Source organism: Marmota marmota, unplaced genomic scaffold (assembly GCF_001458135.2).
Source record: "Marmota marmota marmota unplaced genomic scaffold, marMar, whole genome shotgun sequence".
In the NCBI taxonomy this organism is placed as follows: Eukaryota; Metazoa; Chordata; class Mammalia; order Rodentia; family Sciuridae; genus Marmota; species Marmota marmota.
Window position 1 is genome coordinate 29490418 of NW_025999900.1, and position 22500 is coordinate 29512917.

Genomic DNA, 22500 nt, shown 5'->3' on the forward strand with positions numbered 1-22500 from the left:
CCTCCTCCTCTTCCTCTTCTTCTTCTTCTGGCTCTTAGTTTCTTTAAGTGATTAATGATTTTATACTTTCAGCCTCGTAGTGTTTTGGGTACAAGGGCACACTAGCAGATGCTGGTAGATGTAGTAACTTCATTTCTTTGAGACCATGTTCCAAGAATCTAGCAAGCTCTCACTCTTTGCTATGACCCTGATAAGAATATCCTTTGCTCTGAAACGTGCAAGTAACAATTCTCACTTTTTCTATGTAGTTTTAATAATTATTATTAAATGTAAGATTCTTTGTTTTCCTGACTTAACATACAGTGTAATGGCAAAAATATATGGCAAATTAGGTATAGCATATATGCAACATCTTATTCAAAATTGCCTGAAAATCCTGTCGAATAGAAAGTTAATTCATGATACCTATGGGATTTTGAATGTTCTAGTAGCCACAGTGTAAAAAGAAAGAAGTGAAATTACTTTCAATAACATACATTTTCAGACATGGATCCACATATTAACATTTCAACATATAATTCATATTAAAATCATTAAGGAGATGGTATGCTTTTTATATGAAGCTTTCACAATCCAGTATATATTTTCTCTTTGCAGCACCTTTCAATTAGGATATACCTGATCTGTATTTATATTTCATAAAATGTACAGTTGATAATGATGATTTATGAATACATTGTCTAAAACATACTTAAAAATTTTACAATGACTGAATAGAATATCCATTTTCAGACTTAACATTAAAATGAATTGAATGAAATAAAATAAGAACTTGAGTCTCAGTTGCATGAGCCATATTTCAAGCACAGTAGCCACATATGGTTTGTGGCTGTTGGATAGTGCTGAACTTGGAGCCAGGTGATTGTCTAATGGCTCTTGGATAGTGCAGGTCTTCACATTTGTAAACGAGATCTTCCAAGCTTCTATCACTCTTCAGAAACTAGACCACTTGCAGAATGATTTACTCAGGTCTCTGGCTGTCCCATTAGAATCTGTGAACACCTTGGAATAAAGATGTAACTGACTGAGCCTCTCCATGGATGAATTGTTTTCAGCTTATCTCTGGGTAGGTTTTATTCTTTGCTGTCATGTTTCAGTTACTTCTGGTATGACCTTAACAGTTCTGGTGATTTTTTTTATTAATTACAATGATCTTGACATATCATACATTTGAATCAACTGGGGTATAATTTCTTCCTTAGTATCTCTTCAACAGGCTGTTTATGAAAACGATCACATGAGTGTTATTACACAATCTCCATTAAAACCATTCTCAATCTGCTTTGTTACTCATAGGGGTGCCACAAGAATCCATTTCTGTCTGGTTCTTCACAGTTCCAGGTACTAAAACATCCATGTAATGAATGAAAGGCACCTCCTTATTTACCACAACATAAATTATAAAGACACTCTGGAACCAGTGGTAGATATTTATATATGGAGATTTATGCTTGGGATCTTTGTTTCTATGACATTTATATGATTTTACAACACATTGACAATACAAAACTTTTATTGGTCATCCAATGACCATTGTTACCATGAATCCAAAGTTTTGATTGATTAGCAAAAGTTTTATTTTGAAAATTTCCCCTAAACTCACCAGTTTTAAAAATAATTTGCAATTTAGATGTTAATATGTTTTTTTCAACATGTGGCTGTAAGTTCACTTATTTCAAAACAATCTCAGATAGTTTTTTTTTTTTTAAAGACTGATTCCTGGGTATCTTTAGAGGTTCTGATACCATAGTTATTGAATACAGCCAGGGGATTCATCTTTTCAATAAGTATCCATGTAATTCTGGTATACATGGAAGCTTGAAAAAATTAACTTATTGTGTCCCACCTGAATACCTGAAAACTGATAATGTGAAGTTATTCAAAACCCTACAGGATTTTAGAATTTTTTAAAAACACTGGCTTTAATTTGTTTGGTTTAAATATTATGTTTGTTTTCCAGCTCACATTTTCCCTTTATTTTATGATCAAGTGGCCTCTTCTTGAGGCTCCATTCATACCTGTGTGTAGAAACAGAACAAGCAAATATTAAAGGGATATAAAAACCTTGTTAATTGGAATTTTAATTAGTTACATTTTGTGATTTTCAGAAATAGAACACTTAAAAAGGTAAATACTGGACGAGTTACAAGTTTTATATAGAGAGCAATTTCAACTAAAGGCTGACATACTACTATGTCTATATTTGGACTGTACAAAGACTTGTGTTTTTTTATTTAAAATGTCCTACCTGCCCATATGTTTTTTTTTTAACCAAGACAGTTTAAAATGTACCATTTTTTCAAAAGTTATTTTAAGAAGACCTTCATTTTAGTTTATTTCATTGTTTAAATAATGTTTAAATGAGTCATATTCCATTTATGACTTTATTTTCATAACTTTAGTGTAATTCAATTTAGCACTATCTTTGTGGTTGCTCATAATTTATATAGCCTGTTTTAATCTCATTATGATTTAATTGTTTTGCTTTTGTCATTTCCACAGTATTTTTTTTGCATGTATTCTATCTGGAGGTTTTGCCAAGTGGAAAGTCAAACAAAGAAAAATGTATTAATTACAGAAAGTAAATAATATGCATATCTGCATTGTATATGGTTATTTATGGACTTTCAAAACTGCCTTAAAAATTCTGCTATATATTTTCTAATAGATTCCCTTTCCTACTTTCTGAGAAAATTATTTATACCTTATTTTTCTTCATGTGCCACACCTCAGTCACACTCACACCCAGCATACCCTCCAATCACATATAACTCATCGAGGAAAATATAGGATGGTAGATTGGAACTAATCCCTTGTGCTCTTCACAAGAAAATAGTTCTATATCTACCTTCACTGTCACCAAGTTATTCATTTCCTTATTATTAGGATGCAAGCAGTATCTCTTATGTCAAATGACCATCTCTCTTCTTGTGAGTTGGAGACTTTTGATTCTCATCTCCTGGGCTATTTGACCCTCAGGGCTAGCTTCTGCTCATATCCTGTCCCTGGTTATAAACTTATAGTTTTTCCTGCCTGGAACATTGTTGTTATGTGTGTCCTACATTATTATTTTCACTTTAAATATCACCTCAAAGAGATCTTTTCTCACCACATTTTTTAATTAAAGTCTCCCTAGTTCTTCCTTCCAACCCCAATTAGTTCTCCATCACAACATCCTGTTTTCCTCTTTTTCTTTATGCATCATAGTGTATGTGTTAATTTTCTGTCTTATTTTCCAGATTAAAACCTGGAAGAGGGCAAGGACCATGTAGATCTTCCATGTTCCTAGTTCCTAGTTCCTGGCATGATGTACAATGCCTGGCCTATGGTAATTTCTCAGTGAACACTCAAATAATGTCTCTCAGATTGGTATTTTGATATTCCAATACATAATAATTCTCCCATGTAAGTTAGTTTCAGTTTTTTCAAGGGCAAATGATACTTCATAGCATATTTTATACGTCCATATCTATGTATTCATGCCATAATTTCTGTAAGAATGATTGGTTGATGTGGCATTGCTGTGAATAATCCCTGGAACAGGGTAGTGGCTCAATTGCTAAAGGTTTCACCAGTGGTCAAAGACAGAGTTAGTTGCATTATATCATGAGGTATAGCCACTTAAAATTCTGGTACCTGGGAATCAGAATCTCAACATTCATTAGATTGATTCTAAACACAAAGGGAAAAAAAATCTTCTGTTCACACATCTTTTTCTTAAGGCAACTTGTTCCTTGCCCATTCAATGAGGTGTTTATTTTCAGCACCAGCATATGGATTCCAAATACTGGGAAGTTTTTTATTTTGTCTTGATTGCTCCACAGTCTTTTAGAACCAACTATAGTCCAACTAATTCTCCAGAATATTCTACCTCCTTCCCATGTTCTGTACAACTGTTGGCTGTGTGTGTGTGTGTGTGTGTGTGTGTGTCTGGGAATTGAACCAAGGGGTAGCCTAAACCAAGCGACATTCCCAGTACTTTTTGTTTTATATTTTAAGACAATGTCTCACTGAGTTGCTGAGGCTGGTCAATATACTTTAGAGAGATGTCACTCTCTTTTCAGTTGGCTATACCCTGTCTGCATTTTTCAATACCTTGATCAATATCCTTTCTGCTTGTTTGAGCATTAGCATTAGTTGTCTATACCTCTTTTGGTAGTTGTGACCTTCTGCTAGGAGCTTAGGCTGAATTCAAGAGTCCTCATTTCTCAACCCTTTGAGAAGATCAGGATATTCTGGCACTTTAACTAATTTAAAAATATTTAAGCCCATGTCAGCACTAACACAGTGATGCTCCTCTGTACTTTCTTTCTCTTTAGTGTTGTTCCCTGTCTCCTGGAGTCCCTGGGTTCTCGACACAAATCCTTAGTTTTCCCTTAATATAAGCTATAATATTCTCTGACTCTTCTTGCTAGACCTAAGCATTTTTTTATACATACTTGTGTTTATCAGGAAAAAAAATTATGTTTTGTTCACATCTGTCTTCACCTGAAATATTTTAAGATATTCGAGGACAAGGAATGTGCTGTTAAACGCATCTAGCTGTGCAGTCAGAGATCTGTGTTTGAGTCAGTTCTTACCACTTTCCAGCTATGTAAATTTGAACAAATCACACAGCTTCAGTTGCCTCATTTATAGAAACAGAATTAAAGAGCCAATCTCACAATAGTGTGAAGAATGCATAAGGCAAAGTCTAAAATGTGCATAAAAGGTGACCGGTATGATTTATACACCTCTTAAGGTCTCAGGTTATGGGGCATCTTTGATCTATAAGCAAGGCTGCTGAGTTCTGAAATCTATCCCTCTTTTTGCCCTGATGCTACATCATGTATGGGCTGCTCCCAGCCACTGAGTATGGAAGGCACACCAATGCAGATGCATTCTGAGAAGACATGGGAACACTCTTTCTTTTCAAGAATTCTATTACCATGCCAAACTGTCTTAGAATTGAACTAAATTCTAAAGGTCTTCTGCCCACACTTATTTCTTTCACATTCTCCTTCAAAAGATGGTCAGATCTGCATCACAACCAGATAGCTTTCCCAGACTCCACTCACTCCCTTCCCATGTTCCCTTAAAGGTGCCTCTTGTTTGTTTTAAGTATTCTTTGTCATTGGCTTCTTGAAGGACCTGGACTAGCATAGGTGGTTCTGAGAGTGATTTGAGAAAATAGGCTGTAATGGGATGAAAATTTGAGACTGACTCACCCATCACCTGGTGGGTGAAGACAGTGCTATTCTGGTTGGCAGTGGGGAATGAATAATCCATGGCACAAGGTAATAGCTCAATTGCTAAAGGTTTTACCAGTGGTAATCTAGGAAAATGTTCCTGGAAGAGAATGCTTTAGGCAGGCTCAGTGATGTAGGTATTTGAAAGATATGGTGGGAACAATGCAACAGTCCACAAAGACAGAATTAGTTGGTCATTGCTAAATTACTTAGCCATACTACATAGAGATAATGATAGACTGAGGACAGTAAAAAGCAGTTAATGGCTAAGGGCAGTAGCCATGGGTTTCTCCAATGTCTTATGAAGAGCTTCTTATCTTTTATAATGGAAAAGCAGGTATTTCTGTGCAGCAACCTGAAGATGTTGATAGAGCTATGGAGTTCCAATGATATTTAAATACTCATATGAGGAGGTCTGTTATTCAAAAGTCTAGGACCATATACCAAACACAACTTCCTTGTGGGGAAATCCTAGCATCTTGAAACACAGAATGGGACATCTGTTGATTATCCTTAATGATACTGACTACTGAGCTCACTGTTCCTCTTGGCTTTCAGGAGTAGTATCCCTTCCCTTGTAAGATCTGCCATCTCCTTATGCTGGATGATGCTGTAGAAGCCTTTTCTCCACAAAGTGACAGGAACCCCCCCTTGGGAAGGTGCCCTCACCCTTTATCTTGTTTGACAAGATGCTACCTAGGGTTAAATCCCTGTATGACCCAGCTAGGGATGTGCTGGGCCTGAAAAGGGAGGAAAAAGAATATACACCAAGAAAACTACAAGAATCTGTTAGTACTTAGCAACAAGAGCTGGGAAAATATATTAGAGTAAAAAAATTTTTTTTTGTATGGGGGATTGAATCCAGCAGTATTTAACCACCGAACTATATCCCCAGCCCTTCTTATATTTTATTTTGAGAAAGGGTATTCTTAAGTTGCTTAGGGCTTCACTAAATTGCTGAGATGGATTTTTAACTCTCAATCCCCCTCTTCCAGAGCCACTGGGATTATAGGCATGTGTCACAACACTCAGCTGAGAGTGGATTTTGAGGGGACTTGACCAAGGGGGCTAGAATGTAAGACTGAGTAATGAAGAATTCATAAATATGAGACCAACTTTCTTAGAATATAAGATTAAGATCCTAGAAAGACAATGGGAACAGAACAAATTTAAAGTCTGGTAAAATTATTTTTTACCAATCAGCAAAGTGAAATCCTAAGAACAGTAAAATAAGGAATAAAGAGTCTGAGGAAACTGGATGTGTTCAAATGGATATACTATGTTTAGGACAAATGACCTCCCCATATAGGACTGTGTTACATAGAAAAGCTCAAAAGATACTGTATCACTCAGGCCCTCAGGAACATACCAATGAGAAGGGCAAAAATGACTATGTTCAGTGGTAGACCTCCTCCTCAGTCCAGATTTTCTATAGAAGAGATGATGAAAGAATGGGGCTCATTAACATCTATGGGAGGATGGTACCCTAAATAAAAAGAGGCCAGATGGTGTGGAGTTTAAACAGCAAAAGCATCATGGCACCCTACTTAGAAAGTGGGCCTTCAGCAAGTCCTGGGCCTTCAGAGAGTTAACAATGTAGGCATTGGGTCAATGGGCCCACTCAGTGGTCATTTCCTTTCAGTTGCTAAATGTATACAGTTGGAATTGACATACTTCATACTTGGCAGTTGGAGAAATATCCTCATTGAGTCTGTAGTCTGTGGATAGAAGTTATCTATGGAGGGAGATTTGTGCCATCATTAAAGACCTAAAAGATGTAGTTATGATAGTTCTCAAATATTTCTTTTTATTCTTATAGCTTGTCTTTATTGAAATTCTGTCCTGAAGAATAATTACAGACCACTACAGATTTAGCAAGTAGTAGTCAAGGTCACAGATGCTCTGGCTAAAATGAAATCATTGCTATAGTGTATTATTGAGGTCTTAAGTACATGCTACATGGTCGGTGATACGGCAGAAAAGTAGACCATTAACAATTTGCACTTATGTGGTCAAATAATATGCATTTATAATTTTGCCTCTGGGGTAGGTTAACTTTCCTGGCTCTGTCATGATATACTGGGAAAATATATAAAGTGGATTTGCTGTGGACAAATTAAACATGGAAAAAATGATGATTATAATGATAATAAAAATTGTAATACAAGGTAGATTAGTAGAATAAAGCAAACAGATCGGAAAGGGAGGATGAGAGGAAAAGAGAGGGTTCTAGGGAACAAGATTGATCAGATTATGTCATGTACATGTATGAATATAGCATAATGAAACCCACGGTTATATTTAATTATAATGCATCAACAAAATATTTTTAAAAATAGCATGGGGCAGGAAGTGACTCTGCAGAAATTTCAGGTGGCAGTGTATCAGCCTTGTCACTTAGGCTATATGAATTAGCAGATTCTGTGATATTGGAGGTGTCAATAGTGGGAAAAGAAGCAATATAGAAAGTATATGGCAATGCCTATTAAGATGAATTGATGTTTGTCCCTGGAACACTTTAACAAGGCCATGCAATCTGAGTAAATAACATACTCATTGAGAAACACCTGGATATTACTGGATCCTGGTAGAGACAGAGTGCTTTATCTTGTGACAAACACAAAATGACCATATATTTGGAAACGGATACTATAAACTCTCTCAAACTTGCCAAATGGAAGTCAGATGTTTCTTAGCAGCAGCCCATTATAAGATGGAAATTGTACATTTAGACCAAGCTCAAGCAGTACCAGATGTACAAGTAGCTGCATGAGTAGGTAGCCATACCCCATGTCACCCAACATGATCGAACAGTGTTACTTCCCTGGTTTATGCCTATGTGGGGTCTTCTATAACAGGTAGAAATGTGGAAAAATTTAAACTAGGCTTCTTGTAGGGGATTAACAAATAGAAAGCAATAGGATTTGGTTAACTTTTGTGTATATACATAATTATTCTTTATGTTCTATGGATGAAGAAACTGAGGCCAAGTGAATTAAATAAAATTCATAGGTAATGAATAAGGGAATTGAAAAACAGATGTCAGATTATACTGTGCTTTGTATGACACCATCCTGTTTTTTCATGTTTACCATAGAAGGTTTTTTTTTTTTTTTTTCATTTTGGAAAGAGAATCAAGTTCATTGTTACACATTAAATTAAACACAGTTAATGCCTCATATTTAAAACATTTAAAATGCCATGCCCTATTTGCTAACCTAAAAACTGGTATCTACATATGTTGAGTCACTTTTTTCAATTACTTGCAAAAATGGATAGAAACTGGGAGGGGCTGTGAATTTATGCATACTAATGAAACCTTAAAATAAAATGTTTCCATGTGCAACTTCCAGGCTTGTTGGATAACTTTACTTGATTGAAAATTACTTGAGAAAGATGAAATCATAAATTACCTTAAATTTACTGAAATCCTGTGAACCACCTATATTAAGTGTGAAGCTGATGAAGTTTCAGCTTAAAGGGAAGTAAGTTGAGAAAACAATATGGCTAACAATTCTGGTAAATTTACAGAAAGAAGGCTGATACTTAATATTAGTTATAGTGGGTCCAGTGTTAAGTAACATTGAAATATATTTCTACCACCATTGTGATTATTTAAAAATTACAAATATTAACACATATTAACTGTACCAATTAATGGGGTTTATTGTGATATTTCCATACATGAATATATCATGCACTGATCATGCCCATCCACCCTTTGTCTACCCTTAAAACCCCTCTTTTCTACTTCAGCAGCATCCTTCCAATTCTCTAAAAGTCCCTCTTAATTTCTTACCATCTTGCCTCACCCTGGCCTGTCCTACTTTCTATTGATCTCTGTTTTGTTCTGTACTTCTACAAGTTTGCTTATTAGTTTCCATAAATAAGTGAGCAAATATGGTATTTGCCTTTTTGTTTCTGACTTGTTTTAATCAATATAATGCTCTCCAGTTCTATCCATATTGTTGCAAATGCCAGAATTTTCTTATTATCATTACTACATTATATATAAGCTGAGTGGTAGTCCATTGTATAAACAGACCATATTTTCTTTATCCATTCTTCTACTGAAGGGCATGTGGATTGATTTCATATTTTGATTATTATGAATAGTGCTGCAATAAACATGGGGGTGGAAGTTATCTTTTTTGTTATAAAGATTTCATCTCTTTTGGGTATATACCCAGCAGTGGAATTGCTGGATCATATGATAATTCTATTGTTAATGTTTTGAGGAATTGCCGTGCTATTTTCTATAATGGCTATACTATTTTAAATTTCTACTAACAATGCATGAGAATTTTCTTTTCTCTATATCCTTGCTATAATTTTGTTATTTCTTATCTTTCTGATAATAACCATTCTAACTGGGGTGAAATGATATCTCACTGTGGTTTTGATTTGCATTTCTTTAATGATTAGTGAAACTGAAAAAAATTTCATATATTTGTTAACCACTTGTATGTCTTCCTTTTTGAAGTGTCTGTTTATTTAGTTAGGCCATTTTTTTAAATTGGATTGCTTCTTCCTTTGGGGTTCATTATTTTGAGTCCTTTTTGTATTCTAAATATTAACCTCTCCTTGGATATACCATTTGCCAATATTTTCTCCCATTCTGTAGGTTAACTCTTATTTGCAGTGCCAAAGCTTCTCAATTTTGTAAAATTCCATTGTCTATTCTTTTACTTTTGTTGCATCATTACAGTTGTTAGAGTTCCATTTAGCATTAAAAATTCATATTTTCTATTGTGAATATTCACTCTGAATATTTTCTGTTTCTACTACTAACGATTGATTCATTCATATATTCCCTCAATCAACAATCCATTAACTTACTATATATTCATTATTATTGACTTGAATAATCTCTATTCACATTATTGAAAACAGGTAAATAATATTCATATATTATTAAATTATGATAAAGAAACATTTTACAGATGAACTGAATGAGGCAAAGAGAGTTTAGTAACTTCTTTGGTTTTGCATAGCAAGTATGAAAAAAAGTGGGGTGGAAAATAGGAGATGTTGCTCTAGAGTCTATACCTCTATTTACCATACTTTTTCTCACAAATTTCATAGCACACTACTCACCACTTCTCTGTATGTCACTTAAATGTATATGGAATTCTATCAGGAAAGCTAAATATAATGACAAAAGAGGGTCTTTTGTTATGTATTTTTGTGTCTGTGGCAACTATTTGGGGCCATAGTAAGTTGCTTATTTTAAAATATTTTTTTGGAAATAACCTGATAGGTGTTGTGGCTGAGTTGGTATAGAATTTGACATTCTATATATGATAAAAATTATTGAAGATCCCTCTATATGTGATTTAGTTATGTCAACACAAATTAAGCAAAAACATGAACAGACAATAAGTAATATGCAGCAAGGTTATTTTAAGAAAAGATGCAATTGGGGTTATATTGGTTAGAATTTCCTGTTATCCATAAAATATGGACCATAATAAATTATTCAGAATCATTCAGGGACATAGATATAGTACATATGATGTGTTTTATATTCAGAAATAAAAAAAGGTAAATTGTCTATTACTCAAGGAACATGGTGACTGAAGTGACTTGGGAGAATCCACAGATAATACACTAGTATGATTTTTGGAAGGGAGTACCTATTCCCTTGAGGTCAGTGTAGTTTATTCACATCAGGAGTTTCAAAATATAGAGTTGGTTTCAATGGATACAGGGTCTTATATATTGGAAATTAAAGCAGACAAATGATTGAGCTGAAAGAGATCCTAGAATGCATGAGATTATAAACAACTTGAAATTTTTCTTTCCAAAGCAGAAGTAATCTCATAGTTTGAGCCAGTATGAATCTCTTATTGTTTTCAAAGCACTATATTGGATGTTCTTATAACCTATAACATCCTTTGAAATTAATTTAATGAACTGAGTTTACTAAAATAAAAAATAAAGAGTCTGTCACAATTTGGACAACCTAAACTGGGAATCCTATTATTACTTCCAACTGGTCCTGGGGTTTTGTTTCCCAGTTGTGTGTATTTGGGCCCATCTGCTTCTGTGGCACAGTGACAGCTCACACTCTTGTTGGAGCCTGACTTGCCTAGCTAAACAGGGGTATCAAGTCTCAAGTCAATGTTTAAATTGAAAATTTTCCACGGAGCTATGATTTATTAAGATAGTTCCTCCTTTATTTTGTATTCAGTAATAACACTTTAATGCTCAGCCATAATTCATTCATTAACATTTTAAAAATATGTACTGTTTGATTTTAAAATTTATTTAGATTTATGGAAAAATTATAGACAGTACAGGCAGTATAGGCATATATCCTATGTTATTAGTGTCTTATACTAGTATGCCATTTGAAAGAATTAATGAAACAATAGTAGTCAGAACTAATTAAAATCCATATTTTATTTAGAGTTCCTTACATTTTATCTAATATTTTTTTGTTTGTTTTTCAGGAGCTTTACATTTCATTATAATATCTCATTAGTTTTCTCTTGACAAATAACTCTTTCTCAGACTTTCCCTGTTTTTGGTGACCTTGACAGTTTTGAGGAGTGCTGGTATGTATTGAGGACTATTCAGATAGAATTTGTTTCTGATTATTTTACCATGAGTAAACTAGGATTATGAGAGTTCTTAGAAGGGAGACCACAAAGGAAAGGACATTTTCATCATATTAATCAAGTATACATACTAAGGACATGATTTATCACTGTTGATGTTGATCTTCATCAATAGCATGAGATAGTTTTGATCTGGTTTCTCCACTACGTAGATATCTGCCTCCCTACTGTTTGATCTACCTTTTTTGGAAGAAAGTCATTATGAGCAGCCCTCATTTAAGAAGTGGCCCTCATTAAAGAAGGGGGGCATTATCTTCCACCTCCTTGAGAGTGAGATGTCTATTTAAATTGCTTAGAATTCGGCATGAGAGAGCTACTATTTTTCATTTGTTTAATCACTTATTTATATAAATTTGGAGTCAGTGATATTTATTGTATACTTGCACTATTACCAATACTAGTTTATTTATTTATGCTGATGTTGTACCAGTTTTGGCCATTGGAAAATCTTTTAGTTGGTTCCTATGCCCTTATAACATATCCCCAACATTGTGATTTATTTGTTTAACATGTTTAATTTATGGCAGGGCAACATACTGTAGTCCAATCATGTAAATTTATTACTCAGTCCTAGGAACAAGTATTTTTCCATGGAACTACAGTTTCTTCTATTGAAGAACAGTGTTAGAAAACAAGGTCTTAATGCTAGTCATACTCATTTTACTGGGGTGTTATTGCTTTTAGGCCATTTCAGCTAACAGAACAAGGAAAAATATATAAGAGTTGTGCATATATCCAAATATACATACTTATTTCCCTTGCCCACTTCCATCTGTGTCTATATTAAGTTCAAACAAATGTCTACAATGTTAAGCCATCACCATCTGAATTATTCACACCTCCTGATTGTCTATAACTTCCCAATCCAACAGTGAGAAACCTGGTTGCCACCATCCACCACCCATTTACTTAATCATTCAATTTTAGAAGACATATTTAGTAATTTAAAAATTGTTAACTCTTGTCTTCATGGGGAATAAACTTTATGATCTAGGGTAAGATACACATGCACAATTCCTTTTACCTTTAGTTATAGACTCCCCTCAATTCTAGTGACTTCGATCATCATCTTTCCTTCACTTCCTTCAAGTGAGATTTATATTTGTAATATATTTAGATTACATTTTTATCACATTGTAATTCCATTATATGATCCCTTGACTTCCTAATTTAAAAAAATGCAGATATTAAGGTTCACTCTTTGGGCCATAAAGTTCTAAGGACTTTGAAAAATGCATAGTCACCTCTTCCCCATTCCAGTATCATATAGAATGTTTTCTTCACTCTAAAAATTCCCTGTCCCTCAAGCTATTCAATCCCCTCCCTTTCCATAAGACTAATCAAATTATACTTACTTTCTACCCAACTATCATTTTTCTCTTGAAATATTTTATATATAAAAGTGACCTAAATCTCAATTTCTGTTAGAAGATTAATATTAAAATATGAAATCTTTTAAAGTGAAAGATCTTGTCTTTATTTTAAATGACTAAGACTGAATTGAATCTTTATTCTGTATTATGATCACTGCCAATATAATTATGGAATGCTTTTAAATAGATAGTGTTGGTCAATGAGCATTAGATTATGAGTTAATAACAATGAAGGGCAACTATTTGAACTGCAGAATGCTAGTATTAGAGGCTTAAGTGTAGCAGCAACAATACCTATTATTAACAACCAAGAAACCCATAATAAGTTATTAAGTTTCAAGGCAAAAAATAGACAAAAATCAGAAAAAGTCTGAAAATTAAACAATAGTATATCAAACACCTCACTGCATAGTAACTTGGAAATTCTTGAGAAAATCACATGAGAAGTAGAAAAAAATAGCATCAGATCTAAAATTCTATTTACCTAATCAGTCTTCTTCCTCAGTTTAGAAAACTTAATGTACTTAATGAGAGTTAAAAATTAACTCCCATATGATAGAATCTGATATTTGAAGCTAACAGTATAATTGTTATTGGAAAATAAATATTTGGGAAAGAAGTCAGCTCCTAACAAGATACGAAACTCTATTATTTCAATTAGATTTAGAAGAAAAGGCTTAGGAAATTATTTTTGTGTGTGATTAAGCCACAGGTTGTATGTTAGTTGGCTTTGTGTCACTGTGACCAATATACCTGACAAGAACAAGTTAGAGGAGGAAAAGTTTCTTTTGGCTTATGATTTGAGAGTCTCAGTCCATGGTCGGTGATTCCATAGCTCTGTTCCAGAGGTGAGCCAGAAGAGCAGGAGGAAAGCTGCTCAGTTCACACCAGCCAGGAATTAGAACCCTCATTCAAGACTCATATATTCCCCAAGGGCATGTCCCTACTGACTCACGTCTTCCCTTCTCACTCTAAACATTCCTCCATTGTCTCACACATGAGCTTTTGAGAGACACTTCTTATCCAAACCATATCAGATTGAAAATCTTGTCATCTTCCATTTTAAATAAATTAAATTCAATAAATATTTCTTGAATTTCTCTTTGCCCAGGCTCACCTCTGACTCATGATCCTCTTGCAACAGCATCCTTAGTAGCTGAATTTTTAGGTGCATGGCAGACCATGTTTCTTGATCACAAGATGTGTGGTAAAAAATGTGGTTTCAGTGCAGAAAACTCCTAAAACATTAACAATTATAAGACTTCACTCAATGTCATTGCTGAAATCCTGACTAAACTTGAGACTCTGGAGCTTCACCCAACTTTATGTAAATCAAGAATTTCCCCCAAAGATTCATGTACTGCAGGTGTTTCCCCCAATGCAGCAGTATTCAGAGGTGGGGTTTATGGGAAGTGACTGGATCATGAGGGTTAGGGATTCATCCATTAAGGAATTTGCAATTGATTGGGCTATTGGGAGATGATGGAAACTATAGGCAATGAAAACTAGTTGGAGGGAGTGGGTCCTTGAGGACATCTTTGGGGACTATTTTTCATTCCTAGCACTTTCCCCTTTCTCTTTCTCTGCTTCCTGGATGTCATGAGCTGAACAACTTTCCTCTGCCATGCCTTTCAGGCCCAAAGCAATGGAATCAGCAGACTATGTATGAAAACTCCTGAAACCATGAGTCAAAGTAAATCTTTCCCCCTTTAAGTTGTTCATGTCAGGGATTTTGGTCACAGCAATGAAAAGTTGACCAACACAGGGAAGGAACCAGGGAGTAGATTCACTGGCCTCCAGGATGAAGTCCCATTCCTTTGGTATAGCCTATCATTACTTTCATAATGTAGCAATGACCTGCATTTCCAGACTCTCTCTCTCAACTTCCTTCATCTTTGAAAATATTCTAAATTTTAGTTATATTTGTTGCATATTATGCCCTTAATATGTATGCTTTCTTCATGGTCTGCCTGACTTAGGCCAGCCTCTCCTTAAATGGGAAAATCTTGATTTCCTATCAATCCTAACTTCAAGTAACTACGCCAAACTCAGCAGCAAGGAGTTATTTAGTATAAGAAAGTGCATTCCTCATACCTAGAGTGACATTTTTTGACCTACTTTTCCTCACGAAACCATAACAACCTTAAAGATCATCAATGGGACTGGCTAACTTCACTTAGCATTATCTTCTCTAACAGCCAATCCTCCAAAACCAAATACCAAATGTTTTCTTTGATATAAGGAGGCTGATTCATAGTGGAATAGGAAGCGGGAGCATGGGAGGAATAGACGAACTCCTATTAGGGCAGAGGGGTTGGAGGGGAAGGGAGGGGGCATGGGGTTATAAATGATGGTGGAATGCGATTATCATTATTATCTAAAGTACAGGTGTGAAGACACGAATTGGTGTGAGTATAATGTGTATACAACCAGAGATATGAAAACTTGTGCTCTATATGTGTAATAAGAATTATAATGCATTCCACTGTCATATATAATAAAATAAAGAAAGAAAGAAGGAACTATAACCATATAGTTTTAAATCCTTATGTTTGTACATATTTAAATAACTGTTCAATAAAAATAATTTAAGGAAAAAATCATCATTGGGCATTTTTATATCCCCAGCACCCAGGGCAGTGTCTTGAATATTTCTCCTATCACCTGGTATATTTAGTGCATCTTTTCTGTGTTTAAATATGTTTAGATGCACAAACAACATTGTGTTACTATTGCTGTTAATAGAGTCTATACCATGCAGTGTAGGTTGCTATACCACCTGGTTTTCTATGTACTCTCTATGATATTCATAACTTAACAATAAAAAAGTTATGATGCAATAACTTAACAATGTATTACTCAGAATGAGTCTCTATTGTTAAGTGACACTTTACTCTGCATGTATGTGTGTATTCACTTTTAGATCTAACTTTTGAGTCCCAAATTGAACTAAAAAGCAGATAAAAGATGCTCACTGTGTAATACATAACAGATTAACTTCTTACCTTACATTTAATTTCATTTTAATATCCATAGGGTATATTATTAATTAGGAAATTGCATCATTCCATTAGATTAATCTTCATTAAAGTCTCACAAATAGAAATCAATAATTCCATATAACCAAGCAGTTAGTGCTAGATGTTTAGTAGATGGTTATTAGCTCAAAATCTACAGTAGGTGAGAGAACAAAGCTTACTGGTATATACAAACACATCAAAATTTCTTTGTGTTCTGTTTTGGCTTTACAAACATAAGCTTTGACACTTGGATCTCATTTAATTTTTAGCACAGCTATTTTTTTTTCCTGACACCAGGGAAATATGTCTGTTTACTGTAGAATAAATGTGGTTTCCTTAAAACATTAAAAAAAATGAAAGTTCATGTTTTATAATGTTAAAAGGATCATGTTAGGTAAGAGTACTTCTTTTCAGAGGAACCATATATGACACAAACAGTGAACAATCGGGAATGCTAGCTGATAATGACATGATCATTTTTGGCAGGTTTTTCATGTAGTTCTGGCAAAAGTGTAGTGATACATTAGTCATTTTCACAGAGAAGATACTGGTCCATGCCAGTCTCTTATTTGGGGTGCCATCTGTACCATTTTTTTGTCTGTAAATTTGAAAATAAAATATATCCATTGGTGGGTACTATTTCTATTTTTTAATCATTGTTGCAGACAAGTTATACCATTCTTAGGGTATAACAAATTGTACACATAGCTAAATTTGCTTTTGGACATTCTTTATTAACTGGAATAGACATCTCCAAATTGCTCTAATAAGTTTTAATACTTCCTTTTATTTTAAATTGCCCATAATTTACTATCTCTGGAGCTCTGGTTAAGCACAGGAGACAGTGAGTTGTACTTTTTTCTTTATTAATAATGGATGAACTCACCTGATCTTCACTGTTTTGGTTCTCTCATCCGTAAATATGGTAATAAGGACATACAGTATTTGAAATGGTGGGCTACATTTCTGTTAAGGTTAAAATAATTCATCTTAAGAGTTGATGATAACAAGGAGGTAAGACTTTCAAAGGTTGCTGACTAACCTTGAGTAAATGTCTAGGATAATAATATGAATTAAACAAAGCTGTAAATTTATAGTGGTGTGACTCTCCTAATCCTGTACTCAATATCTAGTATGTCATTTAATGGGAAGTCCATTTTTTGATTACTTTTTATTTTTCTAGGTATCTCAGGTGGACAACCTTCACCTCCAGTCTCCAGAATAAACAACGGAGAATGCAGAGAGTAATTTGGAAAAGGTGGACAAGAAATGGAAAATGATAGCAACTACTTACTATTCCCAATATTTAAAATGAGGTTTTTAGTAGCAAAAAAGGCTTGATGTTTTACAAATTAGACTGGGTTCTGAGAAAATAGTAAATGTGATGTTACCAAATATTTCTTGTTTAATTATATTCTAAGATGGATAAATAGAAAAAGATAAAGATATAGATATCTCTCATTATAGATAAACTCCAGAAGGCCTTGGAAATATACATACTAGAAATATTCATCATGGATGTCTCACTTCTTGTCAAGTCAAAGATAGATATTAACAGTATTTTTCCCTCTGAAAATCCTGGTTCCCCTCTTACCTGATCCCATGACATGAATATACATTTGCTAAGGCATTGAAGAATACTTCCTCATTCTATCATAGCCTTTCTCCTAAGTGAATTTCCTATTGTTCAAAATCATGTGGACTTTACATTCATAGGATACTCTTTGTTTCTCTAAATTAAGATAAAACCTTTAAGCTATTATCCTCCCTTCTGAACAGAACCACAAAAATTAACATAATATTACATATGATATAATAGTACAATAAAACTATCCATACTCAACATAAACCACAGTATGAGGCTGGAGCACTTTCCAGTCTTCATATTATAAATTTAACACATTTTACAAGCTACTCTGGTTTCCAAAATCCCTGTATTTGTATTATAAAGTTTTCCACTAATAATTTCTCAAAATGACCCTATTGTACACACAGAAAGAAATAGGTAATTTTTCTTTCTAACCTGGTTGGTAAAACAAACATACATCTATAAAATGTACTACCTTGCAATCAAGGCTCATTCTAAATTTGTCTTATTAGTGGGTAGTTCATCTCTTGACTAATGTTCAAAATGCCATTAACTCTACCTCTTCCTCTAACCAGGTCTCTGTGAAATTCCTCTATAGCTCACATCTGGAAAAAGGCATTGCATTGACTTCTACTATGATTATCAAGCTTGAAATGTATTTTGAATAAAAGTACATAACAGATATTTTGTTGCTTAATTTTCCAAATGAAGAAATATGATTTTTCTGTTGTAAGAAAAATCTCTGTAATTTCAAGTTCTTACTTTTCTAAGTATTTATGCCATTTAATTTATTTATCTATTATTTTGGCCCTTGAGCTATATTTCCACCGTCACATATTTCTTCAGTACTGATACACACACACACACACACACACACACAACAAAGGAGGGCTTGATGTTCAATGCAATAAGCCAGACACAGACATACAAGTATTTCACGTTCTTGTTCATATGTGGAAATTTTAAATAAATGAATAAAAGTCCAACTGAAAGAATAGTGGTTACTAGAGACAGGGAAAGTTGTGGAGAGGGGCAAGGGTGGAAGAAGGGTGGTTGGATATGATCAACGCCTGCCACATGCACATATGGATTAGCACAGTGAATACCACATTTTAAAAATCCTCAAAGGGACCAAGGACATGGGAGAGAAGATGGAGCTCCTGGATGTGCACATGTTGCTAGATTTTACTTTGCTATGTTGACTCTCTATCATCCCAAGAAAGAAAAGTTCAGTTGAAGTAATAAAGAATTAAACATTTTAAACAAGTGATAAAAGGGGGGAAATTTAATGAACCCTCTTTGGTATTCTATAATCAATGTTTTATGTAATAATTATTTTCCTAATATATTGCATTATTACTCAAGACAGTCATAAAATTCTTTTTAATATTCTATGCCCAAGTCCAACTTAAAAATAAATTACTCTAGTTTCTATTCAACTTAAAATATGTATTGGTTAGTTGTTGCAGGAGAATAATTTTAGGAGAAAATAGTGTTGGAAACAGGATAAATCTAAGTGGTAGAGTTCTTGGCTGGCATACATGAGGCCCTGAATTTGATCCCTAGCAACATATACACACACATACATGAACAAAAAATTACAAATCTTGTATGATTTTTAAAGATCCCAAGCTGAAGGTAATCAATTAATCTGGTTTAATTACACAATAATAGAAGAGCAAACACTTATACACTTTCAAGAAATAAAACTTTGAAATCATACATGCTGTCATTATTGATTAAGCCATAATGAAATCTGTCAAAATATGAGAATATCTTTGTATAGTCCAAAATTTCACAAATCTTTATGTGCTTTCTCAAGACTGAGATTAGAAGTTTTAACTTATGTGTCACAAGTTTTTCAGTGGTTATTTTAGCACATATTGAAGAAGGGGGTTTTTAATGTATACAAATGAGTCAAAAAAAAAATATTGGGAAGAACAAAGTTTGGGTACACTAAGTAATGATGATGAAAACTGGCTTATAAAAGTTCAATCTTCATTTTATGTAATTATTCTATAGCTAGATGCATTAAACTCAGAGAACCCACACAGTGGGCAGGTACAAATGAACACCCATGCAGATGTCTGTTATAAGAACAGAACAACCAACATGCCGTATGATGGGATAAAGCAAAGTGAAGTGCTGGTTATAAGTGGTGTTTAACTTTATTAAGCCAAGAGAACACTATTACTGAAAGTTTATCTGACAATGGTAAATTACTTTGTTGTAATCACATTCATGAGTTGTCTGTGGCCGCCAGTCAAGGTCTGCCATTCATCTAAATGAAATGTTAGCCTTGAAAATGTTAATTTAGGTGCTATAATCTTATCAATACTGAAGACCCTTTAATTTATAAGTTTCTACCATTTTCTCTGAAATGTTCTCACATATTTCTAAGAACAGAAACCATGGAATTGTGGCAATATCAAAATGTCAGCCTGCTACAAAAATTCCTTTGAAATCTTGAACTGTATAGTCATATAGATCTAGACAAAAATATCCTGATTACCTCATTGTGATATATTTCTAAAATACCAGTGAAAATTCACTTGGCCTTACATTATAGAACTCTATTTCTGGAGGATGCCTGTTCCTTTAATTATGGTTATTATGTAATATTGACTTTCTTTAGGTAAAATAAAGCTTTATTTGTGATATTCCAGTAGGACCATACCTAGTTCTAAAAGTCACCAATGCTTCATCCATCTACACAGCTAAAATTCTTCAATTTGAAATTAATTTCCAAACTTTTAATTCTCAGATACACCACTATCTTGAGAGAGGTAACACATTAGGCTGTTTCTCATCCTTTGTCAGGAAGAATGAGTTGATCAAATCATTCTTTAAGAGTACCTTACTAAGGACCTCGAGGGGATGATTGTAGAATAAGTATAATTTACTTTAGATAAGTATAACAAGAAACCAGGTGGAAAGTGCTAAGTGTTCCAAAACAACCACAGATAAAAAAAAAAGGCCTCTGGCTAAAATTTCCTTTCAATTTGGTAATATATGTATCAACATTTTTATTAAGAAGGTATGCCTATAATCCCAGTGGCTCAGGAGGCTGAGGCAGGAGGACTGCAAGTTAAAAGCTAGCCTCAGTAATTTAGCGAGGCCCTAAGTAACTCAGTGAGAGCCTGTCTCCAAATAAAATACAAAAAGGGGGTTGGGGATTGGTGAAGTGCCCCTGGTTTCACTCCCCCAGTATCAAAAAAATAAAAAAATAAAAAATAAAGCAATGACAGAATCTGTTGATGGTAGATTATGTTACTACATGCATATGTAACATAATGATAATGTGTTGTTTTAGTTAGCGTTCTCACCACTGTTACTGAAAGACTCACCAGAACAATTACAGAGTAGGAAAAGTTTATTTTGGGGCTCATGGTTGGTTTTAGAGGTCTTAGTTCTTATAAGGCTGACTCAATTCCTCAGGGCTCAAGGTGAGGGAAGACATCATGGCAGGACAGTGTGGCAGTGGAAAGCAGCTCACATGATGATCAGAAGCAGAGAGAGAGACTCCTCTCTCCAGACCCAACTATCCATAGCCACGCCCCCAATGAACCACTTCCTCCAGCCACACCCCACCTACCTTCAGTTACCCCCCAGTGAAACCCATCAGAGATTAATTCAGTGATTACATTAAGGCTATAACTTGGTCATTTCTCCTCCAAACCTTCTTGCATTCTCTCACACATGAGCTTTGGAGGAACACCTCGCATCCAAACCATCACATAAATCTTCTACTTCAAAAATGTGAGGATATTTTAAATTTATCAGTAAATGATGAAAAAGGAGACAAGCTCAGGTACATAATTTCTCCATTTTTTTTTTTGTTTTGGTTGACTTTTAGATTGACACTTTAGAAATGATTGGGAAATAAGCCATATTGTTTTAAGAAAAAAAAACAAGCTTGATTTCTGGGAATAGTTGTACAGAATTTTAATCATGTCTTTGGAGACGTCTGTTGAAAGTGTTCTTACACTTATAGAATTTCTGGTTCTTATCAAAATATGCAAAATTACTGATCCTACTTGGCTTTTCCACAGATGAGCTTTTAAAAAGGGTTGTTTATGCTCATGTTCTAAAGTTTTCTGCCTCCTTTTCCTCTTTACCTTGCTGTGTTCTGGTTTCTTTCCCAGCCACTCCACCGAAATTGCTCTCAGTAACATCACTGTTGATTTCTAACCTGACAAATTCAGCCAATGATTTCCAGTATCCTTTCTGTACCATTTCATGCTGTTAGTTCCTCCCTCCTTGATACTTGCTCTTTCTATCAGTTCTGTAAATCTCTCTTGCTCCCATTTTCTCTCTCTCTCTCTCTCTCTCTCTCTCTCTCTCTCTGTCTCCCACTTAAAACCTCAGACTCTTTCATGGGCTTCTCTTCCTCCACAAAATAGAAAATGAAATTAGTTATAGATCATAATTTCATTTTCTATTTTTTCTCATTCTTTCAACATATATCCCTAAATGAATATACTTACTCTTTAGATTTACCTACCGTTTTTATTGGTTGTTCCAGCCAGGGTAATGGAGCCTACGACAGGGTCAGCACCTCTGAGTCTAGAGGTAAAAACTGTTCTAGTGAGTGGAACTATGGAACTGGGGATAATAGAGAATAACAGCACCTTGTCTCTGTGTCTGTTGCAGAGTCTTGCTTTAACC

The 22500-nt window shown here is 34.4% G+C and overlaps 1 long non-coding RNA gene across 6 annotated transcripts in view; it reads left to right on the plus strand.

The window, feature by feature from the left end:
• LOC125615259 overlaps positions 1-22500 on the plus strand; it is a 117492-nt gene that overhangs the window by 82598 nt on the left and 12394 nt on the right. For 5 of the 6 annotated variants that reach the window (XR_007345832.1, XR_007345831.1, XR_007345833.1 and 2 more), the window contains one exon: positions 17428-18502. This is a non-coding gene — a long non-coding RNA (uncharacterized LOC125615259). The remainder of the gene's footprint in view (positions 1-17427; positions 18503-22500) is intronic. The other variant, XR_007345830.1, reaches the window with a different exon arrangement.